Genomic DNA, 18374 nt, shown 5'->3' with positions numbered 1-18374 from the left:
TTCTGTGTGTGATGAAAATATATACATTATGAATTTAAATTTGGAAATCAATGTGATAGTTTATTTTAACATTTTTTTTAAAATTGTCAGTAGAAGCGGAAAAATTACAGAAAATTAGTCAGTGAATAAGTTAGTGCACATGTGACATTTTTTTTTACAACATTTTCCTTTATCAACATTTTTGTGAATTCCCCCCTTGTATTTTCTTCGGGCTTCCCTTTTCTTTCTCTGTTTTTCTGTTACCTTCATAGTTTTAAGATGTTGTACCATGTTAACCATTGAAAAGAATCAGAAAATGTAAAGTTTGGTGATACCTTTATTTGGCTAACTGAATAAGTAAAAATTGCAAGCTTTCAGAGCACCCAGGCCCCTTCATCATCAAACTTTAAATTTTCTGTTGCCTCTGACCTTTGGCCTATGTTTAGTTTAAAGCTGTTTCCTTTTTCTGTAACCAGATGACTGTTTTGCCTATGATGCTCTTCTTCTGCCATGTTGTGATTTATTCCATGGTATAAGTGGCACTTCATCTTTATCACTACGTATCACAACACAGCGGAAGAAACAGCATAAGAATCTGTCATATAAGAAATGATTCAACCATACTGAGCTCTGTATGTTTTTTACCCACAGTCTTTGAACTTGCGGCTTGGCAGGATAATTCAGGGAAAGATTGATGAAAGTAACAGGGGTGTATTCTATACAGAGGCCTTTGTAGCACAACATCGGGCACGGATAAGGGGTCTGCAATCACAGCAATCACAAGGTAAGAGTTCCTTACCAGTAGACTTCCGCACTTAAAGGAGAATTCAACCGTTTTCCCTAAAAACCCCTACCCCCCACCCTACGTAGACCCCTCCTTCCCCCCCCAGCCTAGATTCAGGCATCAGAGTTCACCGCAGCCATGTTCCGGGTCTTCGCATCTTCTTCCGGTGCTTCTGCAATTTCCGTCCATTTCAGCACATGTGCAGTTGTCGCAAACCGGCAAATTGCTCCAACATTGCATGCGATGCTTCGCCGGTCTCCCACTCAGCTTACCGAAGACCCGGAAGATGGCTGCGGTGAACTCCTGAATGCCTGAATCTGCTCCGAGGGGTAAGTATAAAGTATGGGGCATTTCCCAGAGGCGCAGCTAGGCTGGGGGGGAGAAGGGAGAGGGATCCACGTGGGGCGGGGGGGTAGGGTTTTTTTTTGTAAAACAGTTGAATTCTCCTGTAAATCCATTTTTCAAATGAGCAAACAGATTTTTTTTAATTTTGAAATCTGACATGGGGCTCCCAGGTGCCCCCAGTCATGTGACTTGTGCTCTGATAAACTTCAGTCACTCGTTACTGCTGCACTACAAGTTGGAGTGATATCAAGTATCCCTCAGAGAGGTAAAAATGAGTCTCTCTCAAAGCTACCAGTAAGAAAGTTGTAGTACAGGGGAGATGTCAAATTATTGAAATGTCATTAAAGCTTGAGGACATAAGGCAAAAAAGGGGGTCAAATTTAGCTCATATTTCCATATGAAAAAAACAAATGTATGTATCAATATATGTATGAATGTATAGCGGTTCTTTCTTTTAGGCTTGCAAGAATTTTATGTAGTTCAGTCTCATAGGAAATTGCATGAATCGCTGTCAATTCAGTTAGAGCATTACAATTTTTGTATTGTATTAAGAAAATATTTTAAACCTAAAAAATAGGTATAGTAGCAGTCACCTGCTCCAGTTCTATGTCGCACACGACTCCTCTAATACATAAAGGTTACAGAACACCAAGATGACTTCTAATAACTTTATATTTTACTATAATTGTATTGTATACATGTTTCAGTGAGCCATGTGACACAATTGATATCATTAAGCACAGTTTATAATTGATGACATCTCTAAACACTGTATCTAAGGAGATATTTTGTAGTTTATTGTTTGTGATGTGATCTTGTTTGTATGCGTTTTAAAAAATCTCATATTTTTAATCTTGTTGGCCTGTATGTACCAGCCTGCTCATTTAGATCTCAAACCATAAGAGGGCAGATTTAATTTATATTTGTACTTGTGTGTTGAGTATTTTATTTTTCATTTCTTTTTGTCTTTTTAGACCAACACCTGTAAGCAATATGATTTCCACATATGGCTTTCAGGAATATCTATATTGTGAGTATATCTGTTACATAAATCATAGGTTTTCTTATATGTTCTTCAGCAAGCATGCAGTATTTAAAAAAAAAAAAAAACTTGCACCTATATTGCTTTTTACTCAGCAAAAATACATAAATACAAGTAAATATTGCCCTTTTACATCTCTTGCCTTGAACCACCATTTTGTGATGGTCTCTGTGCTGCTTCAGAGATCACTTGACCAAAAATACTACAACTCTATCTGTAATAGGAAGAAGTATGGAAGAAAAAGACAAAACTCTCTGTAAATTGGCTCTTGTGACAAAAAATTTAATCAAAAGTAAAGTCACATTCTACTTTATGTTTTGTACAAAAACACTGAAAGCAAATCAGCAGCCTGCTGAAAAGTCCCCTCTGTAATGAGTTTCTTTTTATCTGAAAGCCTAACAAGCTGCGGGAAGGGAGGGGTTTGTTTATACAAAGGGCTTTTTAGAGTATTGCAGATTTGTTTTGATTGTTCTTAAACGAAGTATGAAGTAATATGACATCACTCTCAATTTCAGATTTTTGCCTTGTTTAGTGCAAGAAAACTGCACAATGCATATTTTCTAATAATAAAAATGCACAAAGTTGATACTGGAATCAAACCCAGACTACTCTATAACAAAATCCAGATTAGCCTAAACAATTAAATAGAAATTATTTTAAAATGGCATCAATATCAAAATATAGCATCCATGTCTTTTGATTAAGATCAAGTAGGGTGGAATTGTGCCAGGGGCATTGCCTAAGAATGGGGTATTGTATGTGCCAGGGCTAATAAATGTGCCTTTGTATGGTATTTATTTTTCATCTTATTATCTATTTCATTTTGGATCATGACTCCATTTGTGCCCTCCTAACTTGCTTGTATGTTTTATTATGCATTGTATTGCGCTCTTGCCAGTGCAGAGGATTGCAGATTTATCAACTGTTTTGATTAAAGCGATACTGACATGTTCCTATAAAAATCATAGGAACGTTTCAGTATGAAGTAAATAGTTCCCCGCAATGCCCCCACAAAGCCGCCCCCGCAAACCTGCGTTCACCTGACCCTCCGACACTGCTAAATGATCTTCTAAACTGTTTCAGTGACGATGGGCTGGGGGTGGTGCGATCCTTCTATAGGCTGATTACTAGGGATGCACCGAATGCACCGAATCCACTCAGCCGAACCCCCGAATCCTTTGTGAAAGATTCAGCCGAATACCGAACCAAATCTGAACCCTAATTTGCATATGCAAATTAGGTGTGGGAAGGGGAAACATTTTTTACTTCCTTGTTTTGTGACAAAAAGTCACGCGATTTCCCTCCCCACCCCTAATTTGCATTTGCAAAATAGGATTCGGATTCGGTTCGGCCAGACAGAAGGATTCGGCCGAATCCGAATCCTGCTGAGAAAGGCCGAATCCTGGATTCGGTGCATCCCTACTGATTACGAATGAAAACAGGAATTCAGCCTATGGTAGGATCGCTCCGCCCCCAGCCCAGAGTCACTGAAGCAACGCAGAAGATCTGCACACAGAATCGCGGGGCTGGGGCGGCTTTGGGGAGAATTATTCTGTGTGCAGTATTTACTTGATACTGACACGTTCCTATGATTTTTATAGGTTAAAACTAAGTAAGCCTTATCAGAAAGGTCCACCTAAATATATCAGTAAACCCTCAAAGTAGTGCTGCTCAGTGTCCTCTGTCAGAATAAAAATACTTTATTTCTTTCCTTCTATTGTGTACACATGGGCTTCTGTATCAGACTTCCTGGCTTCAGCTTAAACCTCCTTGCCCCGGGCATGAGCATGCTCAGTTTGCTCCTTCCCCCCCCCCCCCGTCACACCAAGCTAATACTTCAGCTGCTAACCTAAACAGAGAGCTTCTAGAGCTTTTTACTCAGGTATGATAAAGCATTCTACAGAATAAATATAGCATTCTAGCTTGCACTATTGCAGCTAATCTATTGGTAATAAACTGCCTCCATAGCTTTCCTTCTCCTTTAAATGTCACTGAATGATGCCATTTTATTCTGTAAACAAAATTAAGCTGTAGCAGATTTCACACTTTGAACATTTTAGTATCTGGGACACAAGTTCAGTCAGTTAACCTGCAATTGCAAGATGCTGGCTGATGCGTTGGATGAATCCTACATATATTCTTATATTGTTTGGCACACAATAGTTTGTGTTTTGAGAGAAACTTGATGCATTTCAACTCCCCATGTGGGGAAGCCTCACAATGCATACCTTAAATACTTCTTTTTTAGTTGTTACTTTTTTAAAATGTATGTCACTTTCCTTCTTTGTTGCAGCTCTGTTGGAAGAGCTTGTTAATTGTGGACGTTTAAAGGGCACAGTGGTTGGTGGGAGACAGGATAAGGCAGTCTTCATTCCTGACATCTATGCCCGAACACAGAGCAACTGGATAGACGCTTTTTTTAAGCAAAATGGTTACCTAGGTAACACTTCTCTCCACTTTCTCAAGACAAGAGGTTCTTTGTGAATTCTGTTTCTGCTGCATTAAGGTGATTTCGAGAATGCAGCACAGTACACAGATACTTCTCTTTATTTTTGCCTAGTAATATTTATTATATTTATAGCATTCTACAGTTAGAGAGTTTTTGTCCAGCAAGCTTTATAATCACAAGTGGAAAATAGGTTTTAAATCATGTCAAAACAATGTAAAAAGTTAATAACTTTGGTATATAAATAAATAAATATATATAAATATATATATATATATATATATATATATATATATATATATATATATATATATATATATATATATATATATATATATATATATATATAGACAAATACAAGAGTCCTCTGCACTCAGCCCATTATCAATATATTTAAGACAGAGACATTTTGTGCATACTGCTCCTGAAAAATGCCTTACCCTTTAAACAAAACAGGGATTGTTTGTCCATATATAGCAATATATTTAAGATGGCCAACTACGTCAAAGTCATCCCATATCTGGCCAGTCCTATGCTTAATTTTATCTGATTCATTTAAGAATTCTATTGCTTCATTATACATTTTACAAAAGGGACTAAGTTTTACCTGCAACTTACTTGCTGCTTTCAAAGTAAAACTCCCAAACTTGGCTGCCCTTTTATTAGACATCAGTGGGATCACCTGACTATAGCTGGGAAGGGTGGGAGCTACAACATGGAGCTGGTCACTGCTCCTGTATAAACTATAACAAACAAGGGAAAGTTGTGCTCACCACTATTTTTTAAAACCATTAGGCGGGGTTAAAATGTATAATGAAGCAATAGAATTCTTAAATGAATCAGATGAAAACTAAGCATAGGACTGGCCAGATATGGGATGACTTTGACGTAGTTGGCCAGCTTAAATATCTTGTATATGTCTATATGTATTTTGTGGTCACAGCCTCATTGCACCCCCACCTAATGGTTTTAATAATGGGCTGAGTGCAGAGGACTCTTGTATTTGTCTATATGTATTTTGTGGTCACAGCCTCATTGCATCCCCGCCTAATGGTTTTAAAAAATAGTGGTGAGCACAACTTTCCCTTTTTTGGGCAACACCGAGTTAACTGCAAATAAGTATTAGTGTATTGAAGTTAGCATGAAAATAGCCAACGTGACGTTTCGGTACACACAGGGACCTTTCTCAAGGCAACCATCCATATATCACAAACAAAATTTATACCCATCAAGCAATCAAAGGGAAATTACATCATCCCCACTAAGTGACTGTTGCATAAATTAGGTGCATTCAATTAGTGCAAAGTGTCCACTGCTTTAAAGTGACAGTGCATCTTATATATTAAAACAAGTACATCAAATATTTTGTAAAAGCATCATGTGCAGATTCTGTTAAAAATGCAATTAAAACATAAATAGTGTATAAATAGTCCAGATTCAACATTTAGTACATCACAGTGTTGTTAAAAACATATCCATATATAAAAAACAAATCTATAAGGAATAAACGCTTGCGCCATATCGACTAAGTGGACCCATTATTCTAGTTATCTTCCTGTCTGGGGGCCCCCAATGTTGTACAACCTGGCTTATCTGTCAAATATACAATTTCTAAATAAGCCACTTATGGTTCTACAGTTACCCAACAAGATATAGGAGTCTCTGCCGATCCACATATCAAAAAATTATAAGATCCCAACTGCTCAACATCAATCGTTGGTCAAAAGTTTAATAGCATTGTAGCTCTCTCATTTTGAGCATCCTGATACTGTATCATCCTGCAATTCAAACATAGTTCATTTACAGGAAACAATTCAAGGATAACGAACTATTCAGGCCCTTGGGTGCCACACAGTTCAATTCGTATGTCCAAAATGCCTCTCTTTGGAGTAATATTCGGTCAATATTGCCACCTCTTGGTGAATCTGAAACACAGTCAATGGGCATGCATTTAAAGGATGAAGCTGTATGTTCAGCATGTAGCCAATGTTGCGTCACCGGCTGTTTGGAAATGTCCTGTTTAACTCCTTTTTTGGGTTTCGGATCTAGGGCAGCCCTGATGGTCAACCTGTGCATGCTGATCCTTTATTAAAATCTTCATGAGTGTACACCCCCCCCATTTTCCTCTTCTTTCAGGAGGTGGGTCTCCGATAATAATTGACAGATCCAATATATCTTATAGCGGGGCTCCTTTTGCCTAGAAAATGTATCTGACACCCAACTCCTGCAAGAAGACAGAATAAAGACAAACAGATGCTGAAAACAGATAGTTCCTCTCTAATGTCTGTTCTCATTTGATTTCGTAACCCTTTTCATTTTCTAAAGGCTTTTTTCAAGCATTTGTTCTTTCTGTATGCAGCCCTCGTATACACGAGTATTATGCCAACCTACTATAAAAAGGGCTTGCTTTCTCTTATTCTTTGCATTGTTTTTTTCTTGGCATATTTGTGTTTTGGTTTCCTAGGCATTAGTTTCCTTCCTCCTGTGCATTTTGACTATTTATCATTCTAAATCAAAAATTAACTTTTCTGTTTTTGCCCATAAATCCTATACATCCTATGTATCCACATTACCCTACTTTCCCTAAAATAAGAAATAAATCCTCAGTTTTTTTCCTATGTATTATTAAGGGTATAGACATAAGACAAGTGTTTTTTTCTTTTTTGAGTGTTAGCTGTTTTCTTCTTCCTCTTTTTAACATCCTCCTATGATAGCAATATAATTTAGGGATGAATTGAATCTTTTATGATGGATTCAGAGGAATCTCGAACTGAATCTGAACCATAATTTACAGATGCAAATCAATGTTCATATGACAAAAAAAATCACATGATTGTAAGGATTACAATTCAGTTCACCCAGGAACTTGATTCAGTGGAATCCCACTGGGAAAAAAAGCAGAATCTCTCACAAATCTCAAACTCAATCCTGTATTCTGTGCATCCTTAGTAAACTTGAGATCTCAGAGGTCAAGTGAAACACTTACTTTGCTTATTGATCTGAAAGTAACCTCTTTCACAGATGGGAATTCCTTGTTTTATGTAGAAAAAAAACAAATGTACTGAGCCAAATTACCCTAGCAACCATGCACTGATTTGAATAAGAGACTGGAATATGAATAGGAGAGGCCTGAATAGAAAGACGAGTAATAAAAAGTAGCAATAATGAATTTATAGCCTTACGGAATGTTTGTTTTTTAGATGGGGTCAGTGACCCCCATTTGAAAGCTGGAAAGTCAGAAGAAAAAGTCAAATAACTGAAAAACTATAAAATATAAATAATGAAGACCAGTTGCAAAGTTGCTAGGAATTGGACATTCTGTAACATAGTAAAAGTTACCGCAAAGGTGAAAACATCCCTTTAAGGGGGGGGGCAGCGTTTACAGTTTTGGAGTTTAGTCTCTGAAGTAAATCAGAAGGGTTTATCTTGCTGCAGGAATTTATGTAGGGTAAACTCTACGTTTATTTATATGTTTTTATACAATCAGCAGATGTACTGAAATACTGCATTACATTGTGTAAAGCTCCCCATAGACGCGACAATTCTTCTTGCCGAACGACCGATTTTAGGGAAGCCCGACCGATCCTTCGAAATTATCGTGTGGTTAGTGGGATTCGAACGATCGTACATCTTACGATTTTTCGGCCGACATCTGTCAGGAAATTGATTGGCCAGGTCAAAAAATCTTTGTCGGTCCCAGTGCAATCTATCTCTGTTTGCAGGGCCAAGCAGGCAGCTCCCCTTTGTTTTCCTGGGAAATTGGTCTTTTTAGTTGATGGTAAATTCGTACGATCGTACAATCGTTCTGAGAAGATCGTGGTCTCACGATCAGGATCTGATCTTTTAAAAATCTCAACATCTATGGCCAGCTTTACTTTGGGACTAGAATGCTTACACTAGCAGCCTAAAGCATAACTTAATGCTGCAACCTTATGCTTGATTTTGAATTTATTAGACATGCAAATTAACTCTTTCATAGCCTAAACCAAACTGTGGGCGTGTTATGTCCATGCTGGAAACATATGGCGCACCCCAAAGCAAACATGCATGTTTCTACCCTGTTTAACGATTTCTACTCATCTTGACATCTTAACGCGTTTCTGGCCTTTACAGAATCTGCTTAATGCCGCATTATAACTGTGACCACAATGTAAGCAGAGTGTAGACAAACAATGCTTAACCTTAACTGCATAAAATATACAAACAATACTTGATCTTAATAGAGAAATCTGTAATTGTATAATTATATTAAATATAATATTCATTATTATATATTTATATTATACAGTATACTGTATATATAATAATTGTGCATATTATATTATATATTTTATTTATTTACATATACAGGTACTTGCACTGATTGCTATTCGTGCATGGGCAGTAGAGTAAAATACTTTTATATTTCTTCCTTTATTTGTATTCTCTCAGTATTTCCACAATGCAGATACGTAATTAATATATGTTATCAATAGTTTATTGGCAACTTTATTATTTCTCTCTTTATGCCAGAATTTGATTCACTGTCCAGGCTTGGGATTCCAGAAAGGGCAAAACTGCCTTGTGCCCAGTGGCGCTGTAATCTTTGTTTTCTGAATAAGTACTAAACAGCGCAATTATGTGCCTCTTGAACTTATTTGCTCTAGAAGTATTTTATTTAATTTAATTATTTTTCAATTCTAAATAAGACTGAAACTAGATCATTTATTTTGCATTTGTTTATCAAATCTACTAAAGGAGATGGATTGGTTGCAGGGTCCGACTGGGCCGGTGGGCCCAGCTGACCCAGACCCACTGTTCATCTGTGTCTAAATGTGCTCCCCACTGGCCTCCCCCAATCATGGCCCCAAACAAATCATTTGAAGGGGGTAGGGGGATTGCTTTGTCAGAATGTGGAGGACCTTGAGGTGGCAGCCCCGATGAGCCCTAGACCTTCCAGTCTGACACTGATTGGTTGTGTAATTCAGTATATGTTGCAAGCATGTACTATTGTTAGACCAGGTTGACATTATGAGTCAATATTTTAGCCATTTTCATTTGAATCGCAGTTTAGTCATTTTCTCACCAATCTCATTCTAGCCTTTGCTACCAAGTTGCATTTCTTTAGAAGATGCTGCAATTCTGCTTCAGCAAGTGATCAGAACACTGAACAATACTTCTTCTGCCCGAGTGTTTGGAGTCAGTGAAAAATTAATCATTGAATGCTCTAATTTATTTAACAACCTTATGCACCACAAAGCTGAAAAGGTAAGCTGTCTTTGTTTGTTAAATTTCTTTGTTACTTTAAGGCAGAGTAATTATAGCTTGTTTACTGTATTAATAGTCTTAATTATTCAGTATTAGTGTAACCCACAATTATGAAAATGTTTGCTTTCCAGTATGTTATTTTTTTAAAATCAATGGGGCTCATTTATCAACATTGGGCAAATTTGCCCATGGGCTGTTACCTATAGCAACCAATCAGATTGCTGCATTCATTGTTCTCTTGCAGCTGGCTTTAAAAAGCTAATCACTGATTGGTTGCTATAGCTAACAGCCCATAGGCAAATTTGCCCAGTGTTGATAAACGAGCCCCAGTGAATTTAGTTATTTTTGAGGCACATAATGGCACAAATGCACACAGTTGGGGACAAGCAGCTGATCTGCTCCATACCAACTCCTGGAAGTAAGCACAAGCAGCTGCCTGTCAGGGTCTCAGGGTAGATTTTGGCTGCAAAGTTTTTAGTTTGTGTTTTCTGCCCAAAATCCAGGTGGATTGGCGAAAGCTATTCCTTTCAATTCTTACATCCATAGGGCAGTTTGGAGCAGACTGTATTTTCTCTCCAAGTGTTTGCACCTGAGCCAGTAGCCTTGCAAATAACTTTAAATCCATTAAATATGTAAGGGTCTCTGCAGTCAGCAGAGATATTGCAACATTTGCCATTAGCCTAAATGTGTTGAAAGCAGTATTTATTTATCCCTTTCTGCTCTCTGAACTTGTTTTTTCAAACATTGTAGCAGAAATCAGTGCTCCTGTAGGTCAGTGAATCACAGCCTTGTGTTAACAGTCAAAACCAGCAGTCCAGAGAACACGAAAAGCCAGCTTGATACCATTGAAAAATTTGAATTAATGTGTATTGGAAACTTGCTTACAATTACATTTTCTTCCATTAGAAAAAAAAAAGTTTTTGGATGGAGATTTCAATTATATTAAAATAAAAGCTAAACTTTAGTCAAATTAAAAGGGTACATGGATGCTGCAAAAGGCCACCCTTGCAATGAACTACATCTACAGGTTGATGTGTAGCTCAGAGACTTCCTTATGACCTGATTGAAATCTGACTGAAACAGCAACACAATTTACCAGAAGAACTTCATGGATTCCAGAATAGTAAATTTAATTAGAAAACAACAACACAAACCTATGAAGGTCCAATACATGTGTACCACATCGCTCTAGATGAAGTCACTATTCTGGAATCGTTGACGTTTCCTTGATGAATTTTGATGCTGCATGGTTTAATCTACAGGAGTGACAGACTTGACCACAAGAAGGCAAGAACTTCTACACTCTTGGCAGTTTAAATATATGGTGTGACAAAACTTTGTTTAAAATTTGATCAAACCTTATCAGATATTGATCGGAAAAGCTTATCATTTTGGTTCTGTACTCAGACTGAAGAACTATATGGGCTCTATTGCCACATAGTATCAACCTTAGTATTGACACCTTTACATGTAACTGCTAAGTCTGAATACTGTATTTCATTTTTCTCTTTTATTTGCACAAAATAATTGGCAGACAAGTATGTAACGTTGTAATTATATTTGGTTCAGAAATGTAACACTTTTAAAAAGAACGAATTTGTAGTATGTGTCAGAAAATAATTTCTGTTATTCTTGTGAGAAGCAGTCGCTTCGATTTGAAAATTTACTTTTATTTGCATTTGAATGGAATGGTAGTTATGCTGGGATACAGTACTAATGTTGCAACAGATATGTACAGACTTCCTAAATGTTATTGTAGCTTATACACCGAGAAATGTTGCTTTGCAAATAGCAGCCACTGAAACTCCCAAAAAACTTTTATGGTGACCATAGACGCACAGATAATATCATACAAAACTAATTTTCATATGATATTCGATGTGTGTATGGTGGGAAAGGAAGACTTGGACTTGTGTATTGAAACAAACAATCTTTCTTGGAAAGTAATTGTTACATTACCTTAATGGTAAGGGGAGATTCGGGGAGATTTAGTCGCCCGGCGACTAATCGCCTCTTCTTCTGGGCGAAAATCTCCCTGAACTGCCTTTCCCTACCTTCCCGTCGGCTATAATGAGAAATCACCAGCTGGATGGCTCTTGCAACGCTTCATTTTCCGAAGTCGCCAGAAGTTTCCTCGTGAGGCAGCTTCGGAAAACGAAGCACATCGAGTGCCATACCGCTGGCCATTTTTCATTATAGCTGGCAGGAAGGTAGGGGAAGGCGGTTCGGGAGATTGTTGCCCTGAGGAAGAGGCGATTTGTCGTTGGGGTGACTAATCTCCCCGTGTGCCTTTACTTTTAGACTTGTGACTATTTGTAGCACTGAAACCCAAGGAAAAAAAAATCTAAAAATGTATTCAGCTGTAGCTGTTTTCCTAGTGACAGAAGAGGATCTTAAGCAAGCAGCCGTTTTAGAAAATGAAGCTTTAAACAAAAAAGACAAAAAGGATGAAAGAAGGAAGAAAGCAACAGGTCAGCATTTTTTACTGATATGTAACAAAATACATTACTTTATGAATGAATGTTCCAAGTTCATCAGTATAGTTTGTGTTACTGTACTCTGTTCATGTTGGTGCATAATTTTCAGCCTGAATATTTATATTAACAGTTGAGCTGAACATACACATTTGGCTCCATTCATGCCACCAACTAAGTTAAGAGTTTACCATTTGATAAATATACTTCTTAAAATTCAAACGGAATGAATAGAAATCGGGTGATTTTTTTTTTTTGGTGGTGATCCCTGATCTTGCATTTTACTAAATCTGCCCCTATGTGTTCATTTGACAATTTGGTCATGTCTTTTTTAAGGGTTTTTAAAATGGATTTTATGAATATTTATAAATAATTGGTATTGTTTGCTTAATATTTATGTATGGGCCATATTATCCTAGAGGTTCAACATTCATAGATGCAAATAAGAACATATTTCTACTTTCCGTCTGCTTCAAGTCTGTTGGCAAGACCTAAATAGAATGCTGAAGATAAACTAGCCACTTCCAGAGCAAATGTAGTCTGACAGTACCAGGGAATTCTGTCTACGTGAGGTGTGCATAATTTCGGCATGAGATTGCTTCAATCAACTCCGCAATTAAAATAAGTGTCTCTGATATAGGATCATTTGCTTTCATCAAGCATTTATATTTAATGGTAATCTTAAAATAGACCCTTGTAACATTATATAATTTAATGTAATTCTATGCTAAAATGAAAGCATTCCACTCTCTGTGCAAGTGAATCTAGCTGTAGGAAAGCAATCTCCTGTGGATTATCTTGGCCAGCATTATATCTTGCAAGTGTATTATCTGTTTACAGTGCTTTGCATAAGTTATCCACTTCATCCTTCATGTTTTGTTGTGTTATTACTTTGCATTAAAATGGATTATTTCGTGTTTTTACCATTTGATCAACAGGGCAAGCTTCTTCGAAGAAGGAAAATGTGTTCTTATGTCATAAAAGTTAATAAAACTAGCTATTGTTATTTGCATAAGTAATCACCCCTAGAACCTGGGCATCACATTAACATAGAAGAATGGATGGTATACAAAACAACTGTAATATATTAGGATAGATCTGAACTTTTTATTATGGATTGTGTTAAAAAAAGGCTTTAGTTCCAATCCTTTTGTTCAAGCTGAAAGTCTGCAGTTCAACTGCATGTGAGTTGTATCATTTAAAATTCATTGTGGTAATGTACAGAACCAAAATTAGAAAAAAATTGTCTCTGTCCAAAGATTTATGGGCCTGACTATAATTTACTAATCGTGTGGAAGCCATCGGGGCATGCCACACAATTCTTGAGAGAGGGATCTGGGCCTGTGGGTCCCACCAGGCTTCCTGGAAGGATGGGCAAGATACATTCCTGAATTGTATCCAAAGCTGATACTTACCTCAAAATATTTAAAGCTGTTATTGGTACAAAATAGTAATGTAGGGATTGAATAGTTCTGGAGACTGAATATTTGAGTCGTTTTCGAAAGATGTCTTTGAAAATAAAATGCTTTAAAATAAAAATGTCATGGAGAACAAAATGTCAGTGTAGGATTGGTTATTCAGTAAATTGAGAAATTGATGTGAATATACTTGCAAGCTGCTGTATACAGCATGTATACAGATTCATGGTTGGTTGCTGGCTGTTGTATTTCATACGAATGCCATTGTCACCACCAGAGGGCAGTGGAAGCACTAGAGGAGGAGGTGGGGGTAATGCGAGAGAAATAAAAATAAAAAAGTCTAAAAAAAAATCAAGAAAGGATGAAGACGACAATGAATCACAAACCTCATGCTCAGGTAAATAGATTAACCACAATCACAATACATACTAAAAGGAGATGAACGAGACCTTGACCAGCAAGTTTAGACATTTCTTTTGTTAACACAATCCATTCTGCTTTAAAAGTTTTTTTATCTTGTGACTTTCGCACAGGGTTTTCCTGCTTTTCTTTTATGGGTTTTTTTCGGGGGCCTTGTTACCAAGCACAACATATTTGCCACTACATTATTTCTTTTTATTTATTGAAAAATAAAATCACACCAATATGTAGTGGTTAAGGGCAAACTCTTAAGAAATAAATTATTTAATTATGTTTTATTTACCGTATATACTCGAGTATAAGCCGTCCCGAGTATAAGCCGAGGTACCTAATTTTACCTCCAAAAACTGGGAAAGCTTATTGACTCGAGTATAAGCCGAGAGTGAGAAATGCAGCAGCTTCTGGTAAGTTTCAATCTCGTTTTTGGATGACTATTCTTAGGCGCCGGCTACTATTCCAAGGCGCTGGCGAATATTCTTAGGCGCCGGCGAATATTCTTAGGCGCCGGCGACCGTTTTTGCGCTTGACCCGAGTATAAGTCAAGGTAGAGTTTTTCAGCATATTTTGGGGGCTGAAAAACTCGGCTTATACTCGAGTATATACGGTAACCTCTTTAGGTAAACCAAAAGAAAGAGAATTTACATTTATGTCTCTTGAGGAAATTCAAGGTGTTTTACGCAAACATGCACCAGACTACCTAGAGGGATTGATCGTTGAACTATCTGAAAATCTAATAAGGTAGTTTCAGCATGGCCACCAAATGCCAATTTCTTTTAAATCTTCAATTCAAAAACTGCAGCCTAAAATAAAATTCTCCTTTTGAATAGAAGGGACACTGCTGAATGAAGCCAGTAAGGCTGTTGGAGTCCTCTGTTAAGGCTGGGCTAGGAGTTCCCCAGTGCATTTGGGTTTTAGGAGGAGAACTGATACAGAGGGTGGTGACACTGGGAGTATGGGTCTTGGTGATATTGGTTACTGCCGCGTGCAGACAATAATCTGTGTATAGGGCTGAAGTAAGAGTTGTGTTGTTAGGGTTAATGGTGGTTGGACGTGGGAACATGTTACAAACCTTCTAGCCTGCTCAGCCTACCATATACATGGTAAACTACCAACAACATTCCCTAACTCAGTTTGTTTATTCCAGACAGTTATTTCTCTCACCTTTAAGAATTAAATTTGCCTGGTTCTTTGTACCTTGAATTTATTATTATATTTAATTTAAATACAGCATCAGTTTCATTAAAGGAGAAGGAAAGTCGTTTACCACTTGGTGGTGCCAAATGTTAGGCATCCCAAGTGAATATATTTACTTACCGGAAACCCTGGGCCGGTGCTCCTATCAGCAGAAATCTGCACCGGCACAGGGTTATTCCAGTGAGCACCACTGAGCACTTCTATTCCTGCTTCTTCTTTCTTTCCCGGGGCAGGCGCATGCGCAGTCGAATGAAAAAGCCGACTTTTTAGTTAAAGTTTGACTTTTCACTCTAATGCGCATGCACAGCCACGAGAAGAAAGAAGAAGCCAGAAAAGGAGTTATCCGTGGTGCTTACTGGAATAACCCTGGGCCGGTGCAGTTTTCTGCTGATTAGAGCACCGGCCCGGGGTTTCAGGTAAGTAAATACATTAACTTGGGGGTGCCTAACATTTGGCACCCCCAATTGGTAAAGACTTTACTTCTCCTTTAATATATTAAAATATACAGTTCCTTTGAATTTAGTGGCGTTTACGCAGGAGAGATGAGACAGTTGCACTTTTCTAAGGGTCACTTTTTCATAATTTAACTTTTGTCTTAATTTACTATCCTGTTTTGTTTGTATAACAAAGTGCTTTGAGTGCAAGGTTCTTGCATTCTCCTATATGATTTGATATGATATGCAACTATTTTGGGTATGGGACCTATAATCCAAAATGCTCGTAACCAAAGGTTTCCAGATAAGGGATCTTTCCATAACTTGGATCTCCATACCTTAAGTCTGCTATAAAATCATTTAAACATTAAATAAAGGATTATATATTTATAATATGGATTAAAGCAATACTGACACATTCCTATAAAAATCATAGAAACGTGTCTGTATCAAAGAGGTGCTGCATGCTAATAGGCTAATTACAAATGAAACAGGACTTTAGCCTATGGAAGGATCCCCAGCCCATTGTGACTGAAACAACTGCAGAAGGACCATTAGCAGTGTCGGAAAGACGGCTTCACAAGTGTTCGCCTGGCTGGGGGCAGCTTTGAGAGGACTTTTGGGGTAAATATTTTGAATGCAGCACCTCTTTAATACGGACATGTTCCTATGATTTTTATAGGAACGTGTCAGTATCTCTTTAATTATATCTTAGAAGTGTTGGACTGAGATGCCAGGGACCCACTAGAAAACCTTAGACCAAATTATTATTCCTCCTCTCCTCACTCAACCTTTTTATTCTCCTAGTCTTTTATATCTACTTACTATACTTTAATCTTCCATTATTTAGCCTCTTTTGTTTCATAAATAAATAGGGAATGACTGTGATATAGGCCAAATACTTAGAAGCAAAGAGGGTCCACTGACACCTGGGCCCACCGGGAGTTTTCCTGGTATCCCTGTGGACCAGTCCAACACTGTATCTTAGTTTGGATCAAGAAAAAGGTACTGTTTTATTATTACAGAGAAAAAAAGGAAATCATTTTTTAAAATGTTTATTACTTTGATAAAATGGGTCTGTGGAAGGTGGCCCTCCAAAACATGTATAATTTTTAAGATGTATTATGCATGTTGGTGCTATTCCCTTTTCTGGTATTTGTGATGTCATCTAATGTTATCATTTTGAATTTGAAGTATGGAGGAATTCTCTTGAGGGAGGCTTGCCAAAACAGGTGTATAGTCACAGAACCAAGAACTAGCAAAGCATTTGAAAAGATAAGTAATGGTATGTTTTTTTTGTGTAGGCCCCTTACCAAGAGCTACCAGGAGGTGGCACGGTTGGTTTTCTTGTCCTCCACTTCATCCACATCAGGCGCCAGTAGAAAACAGACCATGAGAGACTTCCAAGAAGAAGTTAACAGTCTGTACAACAACATTCGGTTGTTTGAAAAGGGGATCAAATCTTTTTCAGGTGAATGAATTTAAGGTTGTTACGTGAAAATACCCAACCAATTCCTAGAGGAGTAGCTGAAAAATATTGTATGTTTTACAGATGAAACTCAAAACCACCTTTGCAAACACCTGCTGAAGACAAAATGCACAGACATTACTAATATTATTTTTAACTTCCTGGTGGCTGATTTCATGATGGCAGTGGAAGATTATACCACCATTACTAGTGAGGTATGAAGTTTTTTGATTTAATATTACTATGATGATAATCAAAGCAAAGTCATTTCTTTCAGTATTCATTCGCTCTATACAGTTAGGGGCAGATTTATTATGTGGTGTAAAAATAATTCACGCATTGTATAAAACAGCCTAAAAATTGTATAGTTTTTTACACGCTTTATCTTTGAGCAACTTCCACTGGAACTGACTTACAAAGGTCTGAAGCAGTGTAAAAATTTGGCAGCAAATCTGATGTTCTCATGGCATAAAATAAAACATACCTTGATAACTCCACCATTAATTTTACACAGCTTTTTACACTGTTTTCTTTTTTTTTTGGCTAATTTTGTTTTACACAGCATAATAAATAGTTCCCAAAGTATGATCATGAAGAAGTCTTCTGGCAAGGGTTGTCCTATAGTGATGTGTGGGTTAACCCACGCCAAACCCAGTGAGTCACCTGTATTTATAGACGCATACACCAGTCCATCTCTGCATCATGAAGGGAGATGGATAGAGATGGTAGGCACTTATAAACACAGGCTGCCGGAGGCAGAAGCAGGGCATAAGTATGTGTAGATGTTAATTGATAGGTGAACTGCCTTTTTTCAAATTATTATTTGAAATAACTTTTAGCATGATGCAGATAGTAATATTCTAGTAATATTTGTACTTGGTTTTCATTTTTTATTATTAGTAGTTTTAAGTTATTTAGATTTTCATTCAGCAGTTCTTCAATTTGAATTTTAAGCAAACTGGTTGCTAGGGTCCAAATTACACGAGCAACCATGCATCAATCTGAATAAGAGACTGGAATATAAGTAGGAGAGGGCCTGAATAGAAAGATAAGTAATAAATATTAGCAATAACAATAAATGCGTAGCCTTACAGAGCATTTGCTTTTTAGAAGGGGTCAGCGA

General features: G+C 37.3%; 1 pseudogene; it reads left to right on the top strand.

Annotated features, from left to right (window-relative positions):
* Positions 1 to 18374, top strand: part of LOC108717430 — a 46737-nt pseudogene that overhangs the window by 15505 nt on the left and 12858 nt on the right.

Source organism: Xenopus laevis, chromosome 5S (assembly GCF_017654675.1).
Source record: "Xenopus laevis strain J_2021 chromosome 5S, Xenopus_laevis_v10.1, whole genome shotgun sequence".
Taxonomy (NCBI): Eukaryota; Metazoa; Chordata; class Amphibia; order Anura; family Pipidae; genus Xenopus; species Xenopus laevis.
The sequence above is the reverse complement of the archived record's forward strand: the minus strand, read 5'-3'. Positions and strand labels throughout refer to the sequence as shown.